This window comes from Panicum virgatum, chromosome 3N, assembly GCF_016808335.1.
Source record: "Panicum virgatum strain AP13 chromosome 3N, P.virgatum_v5, whole genome shotgun sequence".
NCBI lineage: Eukaryota > Viridiplantae > Streptophyta > Magnoliopsida > Poales > Poaceae > Panicum > Panicum virgatum.
In genome coordinates this window covers 3,558,989-3,576,400 of record NC_053147.1, presented here as the reverse complement: position 1 = coordinate 3,576,400, position 17,412 = coordinate 3,558,989, and the positions used below count along the sequence as shown (strand labels likewise).

Sequence of the window (17,412 nt, the reverse complement as noted above, 5' to 3'; positions counted from 1 at the left end):
CCACGTGTCCCGGGAAAAGCTGGCGGTCAGCCCGAATGGCTGGAAGCTCCGGACCTCCTCCCGAAGAGGACCGGATCCCCAGGGAATCCCGGACCCCCCATGGGGTCCGGGACCCCCTGTATAGTAACCGGACCCCTCTCCAAGGAAAGGAATCGTCACCCCGCCTCGGGGTGGTCCGAGGCCGCCACGTGTCAACAGGCCCAGACACGTATATAACGCCGCTTGGTCTCCTTCTTAAGGCTCATCTACCGTGGCATTCATTACGGCAGGAGGACGTCCGCATTGAAGTAGCAGAAGCCGAGGCGATACTTTGATCAGGGGACACTATTGATCGCGTATTACCAAGATAGTGGAGCTGCTGGCGCCGCCCACGCCGCGCCTGCCAGTCTGCCATGACAGATGGATACGACGGCTCGGCTTCACCCATTATGACGCCTACATAATAGCCTCCACAGGCCACGCTGCAAGCTACGCTCCCCCAACGGACACCTTGGTGACGGGACAAGAGAAGACCACCTTTCGTCAATAGCGCTAGCAGGGCGTGGGGGCGAATCGGAGGAAAGATTCGTAACCACTGTAGCCATCTAAATACTCTGCGCAGTATGCTGCGTAGTCACGTTGGGCCCACTTGTCGGGGCCCCAGCGTCCTATGTATCCGCCCCCTTGGTCTATAAAAGGGGGCGCCCGCTAGAAGGAAAACTCAGGCTGGGTGAGAGCCAAGGCCCGGCAGAGGATAGACTCATACACAACGGAGATCAAAACTTCTCCCAGTGGACGTAGGGTATTACGCTCCGGCGGCCCGAACCACTCTAGATCGTGTGTTCTTGTGTCCTTATCTCAGAGCTAGATCAGCCCAATCGCCTAGTACCTTCCCGAGCACTCCCTCTCTGGGAATAGGCGGGTGCGTTCCGCCACCCGGCTGTGGGTACCCTAGAAATCCTGCGACACTTTGACATAGGGGGAGGAGCCCCACTACAGGGTATAAAGGTCAAGGATCGTACAAGTGACCTGCATGTGGCATTTCAAGGAGGCCTTCATGCTTCCACATGTGGTAATTACAAGTGGTGTCAATTCCAATCATTTGAAAGTGTCCATAAAAAAATGAAGATTCAAGACTCAACCATCTACCCATGTCCAACTCTTTGTATCAAACCACAAGCGCTTCATATGATTACCAACAAGGGGTATTCAAGTGGTAACCCTACAAGTACAAGAGGTACAATTTCAAGTGGTAGCCATTGATCTTCACATGGCAAATTTCATGTGGTTTTGGCCCTTTTTATGGTCATTGATGACAAAAGGGGAGAGGAATGAACAAAGATATGAATTATCCTTGGATGACAAAGGGGGGATGAGATGAGAGTGCGAGCATGGACATGGATCAAGAGGAGCAATAATGAGGAGGATCAATACTCTTGGACAAGAGGAGCACACAAGTAGGGGGAGCAAGCTCATGAACTTGGTTGTTTGCATTTGATATGTGCATATTCATGTGCTTGCTTGCATTTGCATAAGTTTTAAAATTTATATATGCAATGCTAGTGTGTGATGTATGCTAGCCATAGAACTTGATTGATGATTTGATAACTAGCATGCATAGATTGTGGCAAGACATGTCATTTTTACAAGTGAATCAAGAGCCTTACTAATAATGTTGATCTCATGAGGTATCTTGAGTTTTTGATGCATGTCTAGTCACTCATTGATGCTAAGAAATGAACTTCAAGGATGCAACTCCAATTGGTATCACGCTTCAAAAGTTTATCCTATATACCTTAGCATCACTTAGTAGTGATAACAATCCCAAAAAATTCATATTTATGCATGTGTGTGAGTTTAAAACCAAATCTCTTGAGCACACATGTAGGGGGAGTTATCACTACCAAGTCGGATTTTTATGGTGCTTATCCAATCTTTCACAAGAGGTTTTTATGGTGGATAAGCAACATAAAATCCAAACCAAGTTAGCTATTTACACGTGTGTGAACTGCTAGCATGGAATATGCTTAATTTCCATATTTTTGTAGAGTTGTCATCAATTACCAAAAAGGGGGGAGATTGAAAGGCCCTTGTTTGGTTTTGGTAATTGAGTGACAATTTAGGTGGACTAATAAGTATTCATGTTGAGATACACAGGTGATTAGTCCACACAAAGATACTAGTATGAGCAACATGTGCCATGGAGGAGAAATGGCTAAGTGTTGAAGCTATGCTGATATAGTGTGATGGAGGAACTCATTGCATATGAGTCATGACATGGAGTCATGTGACCAAGGTGGTGAAGATCAAGACAAGGATTGGCTTGATGTACCGGTTGCAATGGAGAAGGGCAAGTCAAGGCTTTGAAGCGATGGACCGCGTGGCGATGAAGCTTGGGCAAGACTTGGCGCCGATGGACCGAGGCAACGGTAAAGAGCGGGCAAGGTCAAGATCGATGGACCAAAGAGGTCATGTGATGATATGGAGTGGATCATATCATTCATGATTGTGTTGGTGCATTGGTTGCATCGACACTTGTAGGATGGAGTTGATGAATGGAGATGAAATGGAATGCGCAAGGCAAAGGTATGATTTGTAGGACATTTCATTTCACCGGTCAAAGGTTGTATAGAGAAGTACATGACTGGATTTAGGATAGATGGCCGTACTATCAAGAGGGGCAAACTTGTTTGCATATCGGTCATCTAGTGCCACTTGAGCAATCTAACATTGCGATGTTGCTAGGATTGAGTGCCGTGGTGAGATCAAGTGAAAATCCTTTGAAAATGATTGTCAAATGCTAACACACATGCACATGGTGTTGTTCACGTGGTGGTGTTGGCACATTTGCAAAGGAGAAGGTGTTGGAGTTGATGTTGATCAACTTGTGGGAAAAAGAAATAACGGGCGGACGGTCCGGCCCTGTTGTGCGAACGGTCCGCTAGTATAATTCAATTTTGTCCAGAGAGGTTGCAGCTCTGTTTGGGCTTGAAGGCCGTACTGCGGACGGTCCGCCCCTGGGGTGCGGACAGTCTGCAGGTGTTTTAAAGAAATCGTCCAGAGAGGTTGTTTCTCTGGCTTGAGCTGAAAGGTTGGACTGCGGACGGTCCGGCCCAGGGGCGCGGACGGTCCGCAGGTCACTTAACAAATTGACAAGAGACGTGTTGGGTCTCTGGTGGGATTTAAGAGTGAAGGGCGGACGGTTCGCCCCTGGGGTGAGGTCGGTCTGCCGGTCAGTTGAGAAAATAACCAGAAACGTTTTCGCTTCTGGTGGGTTGCACGATGTGAAGGGCGGACGGTCCGCCCCAAGGAGTGCGGACGGTCCGCCCCTCAAACTTTAAGTTTGTCCAAAGACGCTGTCTCTCTGAGTGTTCAGAGTGTCTCTCTAAATCACAAGTTTTGTATTTACATTCATAAATACCTTGTGCTTGTGTAGTTGTTCTCTAGTGATTAGTTAGCTTGTGTAGCTTGCTAATCATCTTCTTGCTTGTGTAGCTAAAAGTAGAGATCCTAGTGTAACTAGTTAGCTTGTGTAGCTTAATTAGTTGTTCTTGCTTAGATTGTGTAGCTAAACAAGTTGAGCTCTTGGGTTTGGATTGTGTATCCTTGTCCTTGAGTATCTAGTGAGCTTAGGTTTGGCTTTGTGCTTTTGCTCATTAAAATTGTGTAGGAGCTCCCCGGTTTGTGAAGTACTAGTGCTTAGGCTTGTGTGGCTTGGCATTAAAATTGTTAGGAGAGCTCTTGCTAGCTTGGCACTCCATTTGCTTTGTGTAGGATTTTTTTGGATGTGCCTTAGAGTCATAGTTAGAGGGGTGAAGTCTTGGCTAAGCGAATAGTTTCAATTCCGCATAAGTTTCGGTTAGCCGGCGCAATTAGTTTTAGAAAGGACTATTCACCCCCCCTCTAGTCCGCCATCTCGACCCTTCAAGGCTCTGTAGGTTCAACTTCAATTGGCTCTACATCCATGTCTGGAGCTGCTACTTTAGCTGCAGTTTCTGCATTAGCTGCAACTTCTGCAGCTGCAAAAGCTTTGGCTGCAGCTTCTTCAGCCTCCCTTGCCGCCCTGGCAGCCTCTTCTCTTGCTACTGCTACCCTTGTTCTTGGTGTGTTTCCACCAGTAGGGGTAGGGTCAGCCTTTTTGCTCTTCTTCCTACCTGGCTTAGGAGCTGACTTCTTGGTCCTCTTCCTGTTTAATACAACAATTGTTATTGCACAATGATGTTTGCATCAAATGTAAATGAACATGTCAGTCTTTACCTTTTTTTAGTGCTTGTGAGTTTGCACTTCCAACTTCCACTCATGTGTCCTTTCTCACCACATCCAGGGCAGATAACTTGCCTTGTTGCTTTTCCAGATTTCTCTCCTAGAGCAGGATACCTGTTCTTCTTCTGCCTTCCTAGTGGTATGTCTTTTTGAGAAGTTGGTGGCCATAACTTGAAGTCTTTTTCCACATCTGGCCACTGGCCCCTAGTTGTAATCATTGGAATGACTTCTTTTTAAGCTGCCTGCAACTTCTCTACTGAGTAGTAGCTGTGCACATAGTCATCCATTTTGGCTGCCTCAGAGTTGTGATCACAGCAAGTGCATGAGGGCAAGGCTTTCCAGTGATCTGCCACTCTCTGCATGTATAAATGTGCTATGTCAGGTAAACCACATGCCTCCTAACCTCCTAGTCCTTGTAGATTTCAGTCACCTCTGCAGCTTCTGGGTGACCTTTAGTCACTTTGAGATGCCCTAAACCCCTAGAAATTGCATTGAGTTGATGGATTACTACAGGTAGTATTCCAGGAGGCAAGGCATTTGCTATCTTCCTCCTCTTTGCAAAAAGATTCAAGGTCTTCTCTCTAATAGCATCAGCCAAGCAGTGCACAGGTAGGTCTTTGTGCTCCTTGATCCATGAATTCCAACACTCAGCCAAATTATTATTGATGTAGTCACATTTGATGTCTGCGCTAAACTTGCTCCTAGCCCACAATAGTTTGTGATGCAACTAGAGCCAATCTGCCACATCAGGACTAGGCTCAAGTACTTTGTCAAAGAAGTACCTGAACTTATGACATGTGTATGCCCTTTGTAGCTGGCCACATGTTCTTGACATACACTTCACCAGAGTAGTACTTCTTCATATTGTCCATCAAATGCCTAAAACATTCTCTATGTTCACAGTTTGGGAACACTTGTGCCACTGCTGATTCTAGCCCCTTACAAGCATCAGTACAAATTGCCAGCTTGTCCATAGGGTCTATTGCCTTGCTTAGTTGTTCCATAAACCAAATCCAATTATCTTTGGTCTCACCATCAAACAGTCCAAAAGCCAGTGGGTACATCCAGTTGTGGCCATCCAAAACCTATGCAACTGGCAAATGGCCACCCCAAAGGCCATTTAAAGCTGTTGAGTCTATACTGATGTATGGCCTGCATCCAGTTCTGAAACCATCTATAGCAGCCATGAAACAACAAAAAATCTTTTGAAATGAATCTTGTCATCCACAGTCTCTATGTCTATCTCCAATATACTACCAGGTGACATCAACTCAACCTCTGCCTTAAATCTGTACAACCAGTCAAAGGAATCATCTCATTTTCCAAATAATTTGTTGGCTGCCCTTTGTCTGCCATAAACCACAGTCTGATAAGGAATTTCAATTTTGTACTTGTACTGAAGCTCTTCCTGCACTGCCTTAGGACCCATGCTGGGCTTTCTCTTCAGTAGGTGTATGGTACTCTCTGCCACCCAAGCCTGTGAAGCCATTGTACAACCAACTCTAGCTCTAGAGGCACAATTGTGAGTGCCTTGATTTATTTGAATCTGCATGAAAAAGCCAATAATCATCAGCATGAATTCAAGAACATAACTGCAACAGAATATACAATAGGTATGCAGTAAAAATAGAAAAATACCCTCACACTCCCATCATGTTGTGTTCTAGCTCTAATAATCTAAGGGCAGCCAAGAGAAGCACGATGTCCCCTAAACCTCTACTTGTCAGAATGAGCTGTGGCAAGTTCAAACTCATTAACAATGGCATGCTGCTTGACTGCTAGCCTGAAATCTGTCATACAGGGGTAACAAGTCTCAACTGACATGTCTGGGTTATCCCTGTCCCGCTCAAACATTGGCTCCTTTGGCACATTGTCATCAACTGGAACAGCAGCATCAGTCATATCACTTTGCATTTCAGCTGTCATGGATGGGATAGGCACTGCTTGCCTGGCTGCTTCTTCTGCCCTTTCATCTGCAGCCTTAAAGCCCATAGCTTCATAGAGAATTTTTCTCATCCATAACTGCATTAGCAAAACCTTCTTCATCTGGCAGAATAGTCAGATTGTCCCAATCTACTTCCTCTGGTATATCATCTGGCATATCTTGCTGTGTAGGTGGTGCAGGAGTACTTGTGTCACCAGTGCCCTCTGCATTCTCAGGTACAACACTACATCCATCAGTTCCACTACCTCTAACATTGGCATGAACACCACTCCCTCTTGTGGTCACACCAGAAGCACATCTATGGCTAGATCCTGCATTACCAGATCCCTCCCCAAACTTACTGACAACATCCACCACAAGAACAGCAGCCCTATCATCCCATCTTTCTTTGATCAACTCATTAAAGTGTTCATCCCTCCTGATTTTTCATTCAGAATCACAGTCATTGTCAAGTGCCCATACTGACAGAGTTTGTGAAGGCCCTCAGATTATCTTTGTGGCCATGTCATCATGAAATCTCCCTAGACTGTACTGTACTGTCTTATCCAATCTCGTGCTCCTGGTCCGCCATTTCTACCAGCCCATACTCCCTATCCGCGACAAACTTACCAACCTTAACAACTAATCTAAACGCGTTGCCAGGATCAATCCTGACAGAATAAGTGAACAAAAGAAGAATAAAAAAATTAGAACAATTGGGGCTACGGGTCAATCCTTAGGTCAATCGATTTCTAGTTGTGTAGAAGAATCAACTTACCAAATGGGGCAAGCGCTAGTACCCATTGCAACGACAACTACCAAATCAGCTGCCTACAAACCAAAGATGGAGAGAAATTGAAAATTAGAACAGCAAAACCTAACTGTAACCCTAAACGAATGGGGGTGAACCATTGCACAATGCAGAGATCTGAGAGAAACAGCGTTGAAGGGCAAGGGACATACCTTTACTCCGCGTAGTCCGACATGGTGGCGTGCTGGCGGCGGTGGCGGCGTCGGCGGCGCGGGTGCAGAGCGGGGGGAGTGCGTCGCGGGGAGCAGAGCAGAGGGAGGGGGAGAAGAGTGTGGGCGGGGCGGGTTTGGGCGCGCGGGCCGGCCATTTAGGGTTATGGGGAGGCAACGACCCGCACTGATGACGTGGATCACTGCTGCAGGGACGAGTTGACGTCTACGCAACCAAAAGTGGTAAAAGATTATTAATTTTCTCTTTTTTCTATTTTTTTTCGTAATTTCAATTCTAAGAATGTGATCTGAGGAGGTGACAATCGCTATAATGGTAAAAAGTTAAATACACCTATGTGGAGAGGAAGAAGCGGCGCCGGATGAAAGGGGCAGACACTGCCTGCCTAGTTGCATGCTCAATTCCACGGTCTACTCAAGTCCTCCCCGAATCGTACATAGTACACCACTCGCTCCTTCGTTCCTTCCCCCAAATTATCCGATCCCCTCCCTCCCTCCCAGCAGTAGCCGCCGAGAGAGCTGAAACTGGAGCCCTGCCAATCTCAGATCCTAACGAGCGGTGGGGGCGGGACGATCCCACGAGGAAGTGCATACCGGCGGCGACGACAGCAGGTGAGACATCACCGATTCACCTCAGGCCTCGCTGCCGGACTGCCGCTTCGGCCGAGGTTGACCAGTTCCGTGCCGCCTGACGGCGCCACCGTGCCTAAAGAGTTTTGCTGCCTAGAAATTGTTCGACCAAATGCTCAAGGTGCACAAAAAAAAAGTGTAGCAGCCCCATTAAAATTTTCTCTGTTTATTGCATTTTTTTGCTGCAGAGATCGTTGCTGCGGCATTTCCAGAGAAATCCCATTAATTTCTGATAATGGAATCCGACTTGATGGCTGGCACATAGAGATCAGATGGTATCACAACACTAATAGCCAATAAGTGGCTGCAACCGCCGTGGATAACATTTCATCATTCCTTCAGCCTCAATCACAGCTCTAGGCCTCGATTGAATCTCATTCAATGGTTGTTCCATTGAGACTCATGCCATCAAGGTAACATTTTACAATGCCTTGAACCATTAGACTCTGTCCTCGTCACCTTCTTGTGTAGTTTCTTATGTACTTCTTTTGCAACCCCGATTTCTTTAATTTTAATGTCTTCAGTCTTTATCCCAGCAGACAGGAACCAATGATTCTAATAATGGAGGATGGATTATACTCCCTCGTGCTGCAAAAAGAAGTACGTGGACTCAAGGAAGCCACTGAAGTTAATTAACTTGTCTTCTTATAGAAAGGACAGCTTCTACAACTATTAGCTCAGCTAGCCAAGGAAGAAAAACCGAACAAAGAGACAAAGACCAAAGAGGGAAAAATATGTCTGGAACCATGGTGAGCGCTTCCACTGGTGCAGTAAACTCTCTCCTTGGCAAACTCACTACACTAATGGGTGAGGAGTATGGCAAGCTCAAAGGCATCCGGAAGGAGGTGTCATATCTGGAGGAGTTCAACAGCATGAAGGCTCTTCTTGAGAAGTTAGCGGAAATGGATGAGCTGGATGCTCCAGCCAAGGAGTGGAGGAACCAAGTGAGAGATGTCGTATGACATTGAAGACTGCATTGATGACTTCATGCATCACTTTGGAAAGAATGATGCACCTATTGGATTTGTGAAGAAGACTGCTAAGCTTCTGAAGAAGTTGAGAGTGCGCCATCAAATTGCTAACAAGATCCAGGAGATCAAGATTCGTGTGGAAGAGGTAAATAAGCGATGAATGAGATACAGGCTTGATGGCTATACCTCCAAACCTAGTTATGTGCCTGTTGATCCTCGTGTAGTGGCAATATATGCAGAGGCTGCTGGTCTTGTGGGTATTGATGTCCCAACTGATGAGCTTACTGCACTGCTCATGGGCGAAGAGCAAGAGTTGAAGGTGGCTTCTATTGTTGAATTTGGAGGCCTGGGCAAAACCACACTTGCTAATCAAGTGTACCGCAAGCTTGAACGGCAATTTGACTGCCGAGCATTCGTTTCAGTGTCTCAAAAGCCTGACATACTAAAGCTTCTCAATAAAGTATTATTAAAAATTGGTGGGTGTGTTTCTCACGCCAGCGAGTTGGATGACCTTCTCAAGAACATCACAGAACAACTACATGATAAGAGGTATTAGTTTGTTTTATGCATGACGCCTTTGTTTAAGCACTGTCATAAAAGATTTTATTATATGCAGCAAACGAACTGTTTTCTAAAGTAATTTAACTTGGACAGGTAGGAGAGATGTGTATCATTATGTTAAAGAAGAAGAGTGTTAAAAGGAATTAAGTAGTTTGCTAGTATAATATTTGGCATTTAGTAAGGCATATATAATTATGAAATGCAATTACTTAGATTAGTGTTATCTTTGCTGTAAGTTGATCCTTTTATATAAAAGGAGCTTATATAATAACCAATACTAGGGAAAAAAAATGGGGATGTATGATCTCCTATTTCTCCTTAACCCCGTAGCACTATTTATTTTGTAAGTCCCTCTGAAGCCTCCTCTTCAAGTTACTTGGTCATGCCTTTTTCTCAATGGTAGTTCTCCTTGTAATGATGGTCATTGTAGATTTCACATAAATATCAGCAAATTTTGCTGTAGGCACTCATGTTTTGTGCCATCGTATTAATTGTTCGACATTGTAGAAGTATGGTTTTGCTTATGGGCACTTGTTTGGCACTTTGCTGTTAAATACCATACAACAACAACAACAACAACAACAACAACATAGCCTTTTTTCCCAAGCAAGTTGGGGTAGGCTAGAGATGAAACCCGAAAGAAATAAGTTCAAGGTTCAGGCACATTGATAGCTAGTCTCCAAGCGCTCCTATCCAAAGCTATCTCTTTAGAGATATTCCAATCCTTAAGGTCTCTCTTAACCGACTCATCCCACGTCAGTTCAGGTCTACCTCTACCCCTCTTTACATTATCGACCCGCTCAAGAACCCCATTATGCACCGGCGCCTCAGGAGGCCTTCGTTGGACATGTCCAAATCATCTCAGCCGATGCTGGGTAAGTTTCTCTGCTGTTAAATACCATGGGCGACAAAATATAATTTCCGTGTTGGCTTGGAGAGAGGGTAGGGCAATGACTTGAATACCCTTGCTTCTCTAGGCATTTTGGTCGTTTCACATCCATTATCTCTCCTTGCTGTAAAAAAAGGTGTACCCAGTGCCGTAGACTTCCCGCACTGTGCGGGGTCTGGGGAAGGGTTGTTTTTTAAGCCCCAAGCCTTACCCACATAAATGTGCAGAGGCTGGGGCTCGAATTATCTCTCCTTGCTGTCATGGAAAAAAATTGCTGTAGTTTGCTGCAGCAAAACGCCTAAGAAACACAAGTGTCAATCAGCAAAGGCATGTGCTTAGAGTTTTCAACTTTGATGCAAAGTTCGAGCAAACAAACTTGCCATTTACGATTCAACAATAACAACAATAACATAGCCATTTTTCCCAAGCAAGTTGGGGTAGGCTAGAGATGAAACCCGAAAGAAATAAATTCAAGGTTCAGGCACATTGATAGCTAATCTCCAAGCGCTCCTATCCAAAACTATCTCTTTAGAGATATTCCAATCCTTAAGGTCTCTCTTAACCGACTCATCCCACGTCAGTTTAGGTCTACCTCTACCCCTCTTTACATTATCGACCCGCTCAAGAAACCCCATTACGCACCGGCGCCTCAGGAGGCCTTCGTTGGACATGTCCAAACCATCTCAGCCGATGCTGGGTAAGTTTCTCCTCAATTGGTGCCACTCCGACCCTATCCCGAATAACTTCGTTCCGGACTCTATCACTCCTTGTGTGCCCGCAAAACCACCGCAGCATCCGCATCTCTGCTACACTCAGTTGCTGGACATGTCGCCTTTTTGTAGGCCAACATTCAGCACCGTATAGCATCGCCGGACGAATTGCTGTCCTATAGAATTTGCCTTTTAGCTTTTGTGGCACCCTCTTGTCACAAAGGATGCCAGAAGCTTGCCGCCATTTCAACCAGCCAGCTGAAATTCTATGCCTAACATCTTCATCAATGTCGCCATCCTTTTGTAGCACCGATCCTAAATACCGAAAAGTATCCTTCTGGACCACCACTTGTCCATCTAGACTAACGTCTCCCCCCTCATGCCTAGTTGTGCTGAAATCGCACATCATGTACTCGGTCTTGATCCTACTAAGTCTGAACCATTTCGACTCTAACGTGCGTCTCCACAGCTCTAACTTCCTATTAACCCCTGCCCTACTCTCGTCAACTAGCACCACATCATCAGCAAAGAGCATACACCAAGGGATCTCACCTTGTGTATCCCTTGTGACCTCATCCATCACTAAAGCAAATAAATAAGGGCTCAATGCTGACCCCTGGTGTAGGCCTATGTTAATAGGAAAGTCAGTGGTGTTGCCATCACATGTCCGGACAAACGTCGTCGCATCCTTGTACATATCCTTAATGAGGGTAATGTACTTAGTTGGGACTTTGTGCTTCTCCAAGGCCCACCACATGACATTTCTCGGTACTTTGTCGTATGTCTTCTCAAGGTCAATGAAGACCATGTGCAAGTCCTTCTTCTGTTCCCTATATCTCTCCATCAATTGTCGTATTAAGAAAATCGCCTCCATGGTTGACCTTCCAGGCATGAACCCAAATTGGTTTTGGGTCACACTTGTCACTCTTCTTAGGCGATGCTCGATAACCTTCTCCCAAAGCTTCATCGTATGGCTCATCAGCTTAATCCCACGGTAGTTAGTACAACTTTGAACCCATTTACGATTATAATATTCAAATTAAAATCTATAGGATAAAAGTATAAAATCAAATATGAATGTATTTTTTACTTAAGAATTATGTTATTTAAATGACTCAATGCATTTCTGTAGTTGGATTGTACTTCAAAATGTACAGGCCTTATAAATTAATAAATGTCTCTCCCTTTAAAACTATACCTTGGGTGCTCTCTGGTCTGGGTCATTATTTGGAAAATGTGGTTCAGTCAATTTTCACTGCACCCTAAAGGGACCAATATGTTTGGACTTTGCTTTATACTTTTTCTCCTTGAATACGCGGGAGAGCTGCGTATCATAGCATTAAGAAGAAGAACCCAAAGAATACAACACACCCAAAGTGCGTGCGCGCGCGCACACAAACCCTCGGCTAGAGTTCAGTTACATTCGCATTTTTGACACCATCATGACATGACCAAACAACCAGATAACACCTATCTGCCCATAACCTCCAAATGGGCTGAAACCCTAGCACCTGCTAGACAACAGAGGTGGGCCTCCTAAAAAAATCTGCCTAAGAACTAGCTAAACTTCACTAATTTGTCAACAAACCTTTTTATTCAACTTCTGTCTCGTTGTGTGAACCAAACAGGGGTGTGGCACCCAGTGATGGTGTAGTTGACAAGGAATCTGAACCAGGAAATGAAGAGGCTTTCGCAATCACCGCATCAGGGTAGGAGGTGGAGGCAGTGGCAATGGTGCCCGGCGCTGTGGGTTGGGAGGAGAGGGAATGGAAGGAAAGTGTCTTCCATTCTCTCTGATGGAATTGTTTGTTTTAAAATGATAGAAGTAAATATTTTGTACTACCAAATAATTTTTTTATCAAATTGAACAGTTGCTGGCAGAGACAAAAAAAACTCACCAATTGCACATACAGGGAAGCACTACAATTTTTAAAAAATGTAAAAATTGAGAAATGATCACACATACTCCATTGAATGACATGCTACCTATCGCTTTTACAGATCACAACTTAAAGCAGGCATACAGAGTGACAATACTGCAGAGACTATATGGTCCTATTTTCATCAATGGACAAATGATTTGAAACGGTGGCTCCAAATGGAAGGGAATGGAAGGAGTACTGAAATCTCTTAAAATCATAAATAACATATTAGACTTTTTTTGTTTCTGTACTCAGAACAGAACCTTTGAATTGAAAACTACTTGATATTGGATTATACTATGTCCATGATTTTGAGTTGACTTGGTCGCCACATGAAAATGTTAGCGCTATGCGGTTGGGCATTTCGCGGTTGTGCAATATATATGTCCAAATAATATATATTTTTATTTCTTGAAATAGATATGGAAAGAGCTTTTCAAATCGGGCTTTACTATTTCCTTTAATTTACCATATATAACTCGCACAATTTTTTGACAGGTATTTAATTGTGATTGATGATTTATGGGATTCCTCAGCCTGGAGAGTTATTAAATGTGCTTTCCCAGCAAATAATTGCGGTAGTAGAGTACTAATAACTACAAGGATTTATTCTATTGCTTTTGCATGTTGCTGTTATAGCCAACATTATGTTTATAACATGAGGCCACTTGGTGAGGATGATTCAAGAAAACTATTTTTTAGTAGAATATTCGGTTCTGGAGGTGCTTGCCCAGACATATTTGAAGAACTTTCAGTTGATATTCTAAAAAGATGTGGTGGTTTGCCACTCGCCATTATCAGTATAGCTAGCCTTCTAGCTGGTCAATCTAAGGTGGCATGGGTGTATGTAAGGAGTTCGTTGGGCTCTATGTTCAAAGGAAATCTTTGTCTAGAAGACATGAAGCAGATACTGGACCTTAGTTACAGAAATCTTCCTCAGCATCTTAAGACTTGCTTGTTATATCTTGGTATGTATCCAGAGGACACTATCATTAAGAAGGATGATTTGGTGAGGCAATGGATTGCTGAAGGTTTTGTGAGTAAAATTCATGGGCTAGATGCAGATGATGTTGCTGAAAGCTACTTCAATGAGCTAATCAACATGAGCATGATTCAACCTGTGAATGCAGACTACAATGATGAAGTGCTGTCCTGCAAAGTTCATGATATAATGATTGATCTAATCAGAGTGAAATCTGCAGAAGAGAACTTCTTCGATGTGATAGATGATCCTCAGGCCACAATAATACCACACAAGAAGATCCGTCGAGCCTCCATCCACTACAATGGTGCAGGTCATGATGTGATACTAACAATAATAAATGGATCACTGTGTCAGGTTCGATCTGTCGAGGCTTTCACAAGGGTTTTGCTGCCATCATTTCAAAAGTTCAAGTATGTCCGAGTTCTATTACTTGAATTTAAGGAAGCTCGGATACACAAAATGGACCTTACCAGTATTTGTGGATTATTTCTACTAAGATATTTAAAGATTGTAACTGATGGTGATTTGGAGCTTCCTATTCAGTTTTGGGGTCTGCAGTATTTGGATACTGTGATTTTGGAGAACCCAAAGAAATTATATGTTCCATCAGATATTGTTCGCTTGCGCCGGTTATTACATTTTATTGTTCCACGTGGTATGGTTTTTCAGGATGGGATTGGCAGCTTGAAATTCTTGCGTACCCTGCAGGAGTTTGATTTCTCAAGAAGCTCGTTGGAAAGCTTTAAGTCTCTTAACCAGCTGACCAACTTGAGAGATCTTTGACTTGATTATGATCGTATGGACATGGATGACGTGACCATGGATGCCTTGCACACTTTGCTTGAAAGACTTCACCATTGCAGCAGCCTCAAGAGCTTTTTTATCAACAGTCATATACGTTACTTTGATTGGCTCAGCACATTGTCTGGTTTCCCACGCCATATTCAAAGGCTCCATCTTTGGGGTCTCTGGTTTCCTAGGATACCCAAGTGGATAGCTCAGCTCCACGACCTCTACAACTTGGAGCTTGTGGTACGAGAGGTGGTGCCCGAGGATGATGGAATTGATATTCTTGCAGGGTTGCCCTCCCTTGTACACCTCTGGTTGGTGATTAAACAAGATCCAGAAGAAACAGTTGTCATCCCCAGCACTTCCAACACTGCTGTGGCATTTCCAGCTCTCAAGCACCTCAAATTTTGCTGTCCTAAACAGCTCCTAACCTTGGAAGCGGGGGCTCTGCCTAGGCTGCAGAACCTTGAGCTGCGGTTGACAGTGGCCGGATGGGAAGAGGTCATCAAGTGGTTGGAACCTGCTGGCATCGAGCACTTACCCGCTGGTCTCAAAAGGATATTTCTATACTGTAATCGCAACCTTGCCGATAAAGCCACATTGTCTACGCTGAAGAGTGTGTTTCACATGCACCATCCTGATGTTGACTTGTGGTTGCCAAGCACGAATTAGTACTATGGCTCTGGCCAGGCTACAGAGGATTCAACTAGTTTTTACTGTGGCTGGATGGGGAGACGTCGGCAAGTCGTTGGAACATGTCGGCATCATCGAGCTCTTGCCGGGTTGCCTCAAAAAGATCAATATGTGCTGCTTCTATAAGTAGGGTTACTAGAAAACAGTGGAGTCAGAAATTGTGAGTTGGGTATTCCTAGACAATAAGAAAATGATAAGTTAAAATTGCCTGCTGTCATATTTACTTGTTGGTCTGTTTTTTGCAATCAGTTTAGGCTTAGATAAGAAGCTAAGAGCGGATGAATTTGTCTAACACAAACAATATACATCTATATATCATAGATATACTTTATTGTTTTGTCGAAATTGTTGGGTATTCCTGTGCATACCCATGCACCAATGTGGCTCCGCCCCTGCTAGAAAAGCTCAAGACTCACGGGCTATTTATATTTAACTTGCCAAAAAAACTCAATCTAAACTATGATACACTTGGAATCAAGCCAAATTTGGAATCAATTTCGGTTTGCGTGTGAATGCATGCACCCTTCTACCTCTATTAATTAAATTTCCATCCACTGCGAGCTACTATGTCGCATTCTAATGTGTTTGCACAAGCTAAAATAAAGTTCTATCTCATCTTGATTAAGAAGAACCAGTCTTATCATCTCATTAATCGCGACTCCTCATTTTAGATGTTATCGTACACTAATTTTTTTAAAAAAAAAGAAGTTACTCTTCACGCGAATAGAACAACCATCCATACTATTCCAAGATATCAACTCAAACGGGACTATCATATCAAAAGAGAATGATTCAATTTTGAAAATAGAACCTTCTGAAGAAATTAGTTGGAATAAAGCTACATATCTAGATATTCTTCTCTTACCATTTATTTATCGAGTTAAATCCATCTTTTATACTAATTTCAGTGTATAGTTTTATTGCACTATTTCCAAAACTATAACTTGTTAATTGAATCGAATTTAAACTATAAGGCCGCGCCGTTTTCGCGGCCAGCTAGAAGGGCCACGTTAGCCTAAAATGTTAGCTCCATCCGATTCGGTCGGGATGGCTCGATCCACCTGTGTTTTTTTTTTGTGGCTCATCTGTATGGTTTGGATGACTCGATCTACTTGTCCCGATTTCTTTGCTGTGGCTGATGGACATCTCATACTTTGGCAGCATTTGCCGCATCGACCCATCGCTCTCGTGAACAATCATCTAGCAGGTACTCTGTCGAGACATGACGAATATATTTCACCTATTCACTTACGCCTAATACATTGATACTTCTATAGTGGGCCAGCAATAAATGCCATGCATGTGATAACAAAGGGTAAAAGTACTCTTGGTTAAGCACCAAATGCGAACATTTAGGCAACGCAAATTTAGTAATCACACCAGTAGTACATGCATGTGATGTGACATATAACAAAAATATAGTTGTTCATGAATACGAAAATTTCCTATAGCAAATAACGTGTTGTTTATGTGCTACACCAAGCCGGTGCATAGTGCTAGCGTCCTTCCTCTGACCATTGAAAGTGACATGAGGTGCAAATTGGTGGGCTACGCACTATTGCATGCAGCGATCCATCCCCTCACTTGGCTGTTCATCTTGCAGTATGATTCTTTAGCTTCTGTCTTTTTCTTATTGCCATGTGTCCCACGACCATTGCATCCCAGATTCCTTCTCATGCCTATATAAGCATGACATTTCCTTCGTTTCAATGCATCCCTTCTCCACTTTTGCCTTCGTTCGGTGCTTGCTGTACTATCTGCTTGAAAATCTATTCTCAGATAGATAGCTCATAACTGTAAGTTCCAATAGTACGATGAGACACATGTTGTACTAGCATATTAGAACACTCAACAATTTATACATACTACTATTGAAATGAACATATGAAAAGTCACGGTATATCTGCATACGTAGGAAACAAAGATGTAATGGCCATGCTTTTATAGGGAGGCTGCATGTGGTTGTTGCATCCACACTGTGTCTTCTAGAAACTAGACTATTTATTTGCTATAATTCTAATTTTGGTTGTAATCAATTCTTTCTACTAGCATTTTCATATTCTTGATGTTTCTTCCTATGCATTTCCATTTTTTCCTTCCAACCAATCCTTAAATGTA

At 43.6% G+C, this 17,412-nt stretch overlaps 1 pseudogene across 1 annotated transcript; it reads left to right on the top strand.

Annotated features, from left to right (window-relative positions):
• The first annotated feature begins 7,497 nt into the window (after positions 1-7,497).
• On the top strand, positions 7,498-15,639 carry LOC120666619 (annotated as a pseudogene). The gene is made up of 4 exons (XR_005671800.1): positions 7,498-7,756; positions 7,963-8,187; positions 8,314-9,294; positions 13,326-15,639. The product of XR_005671800.1 is annotated as a disease resistance protein RGA5-like (transcript).
• Positions 15,640-17,412: the final 1,773 nt, after the last annotated feature.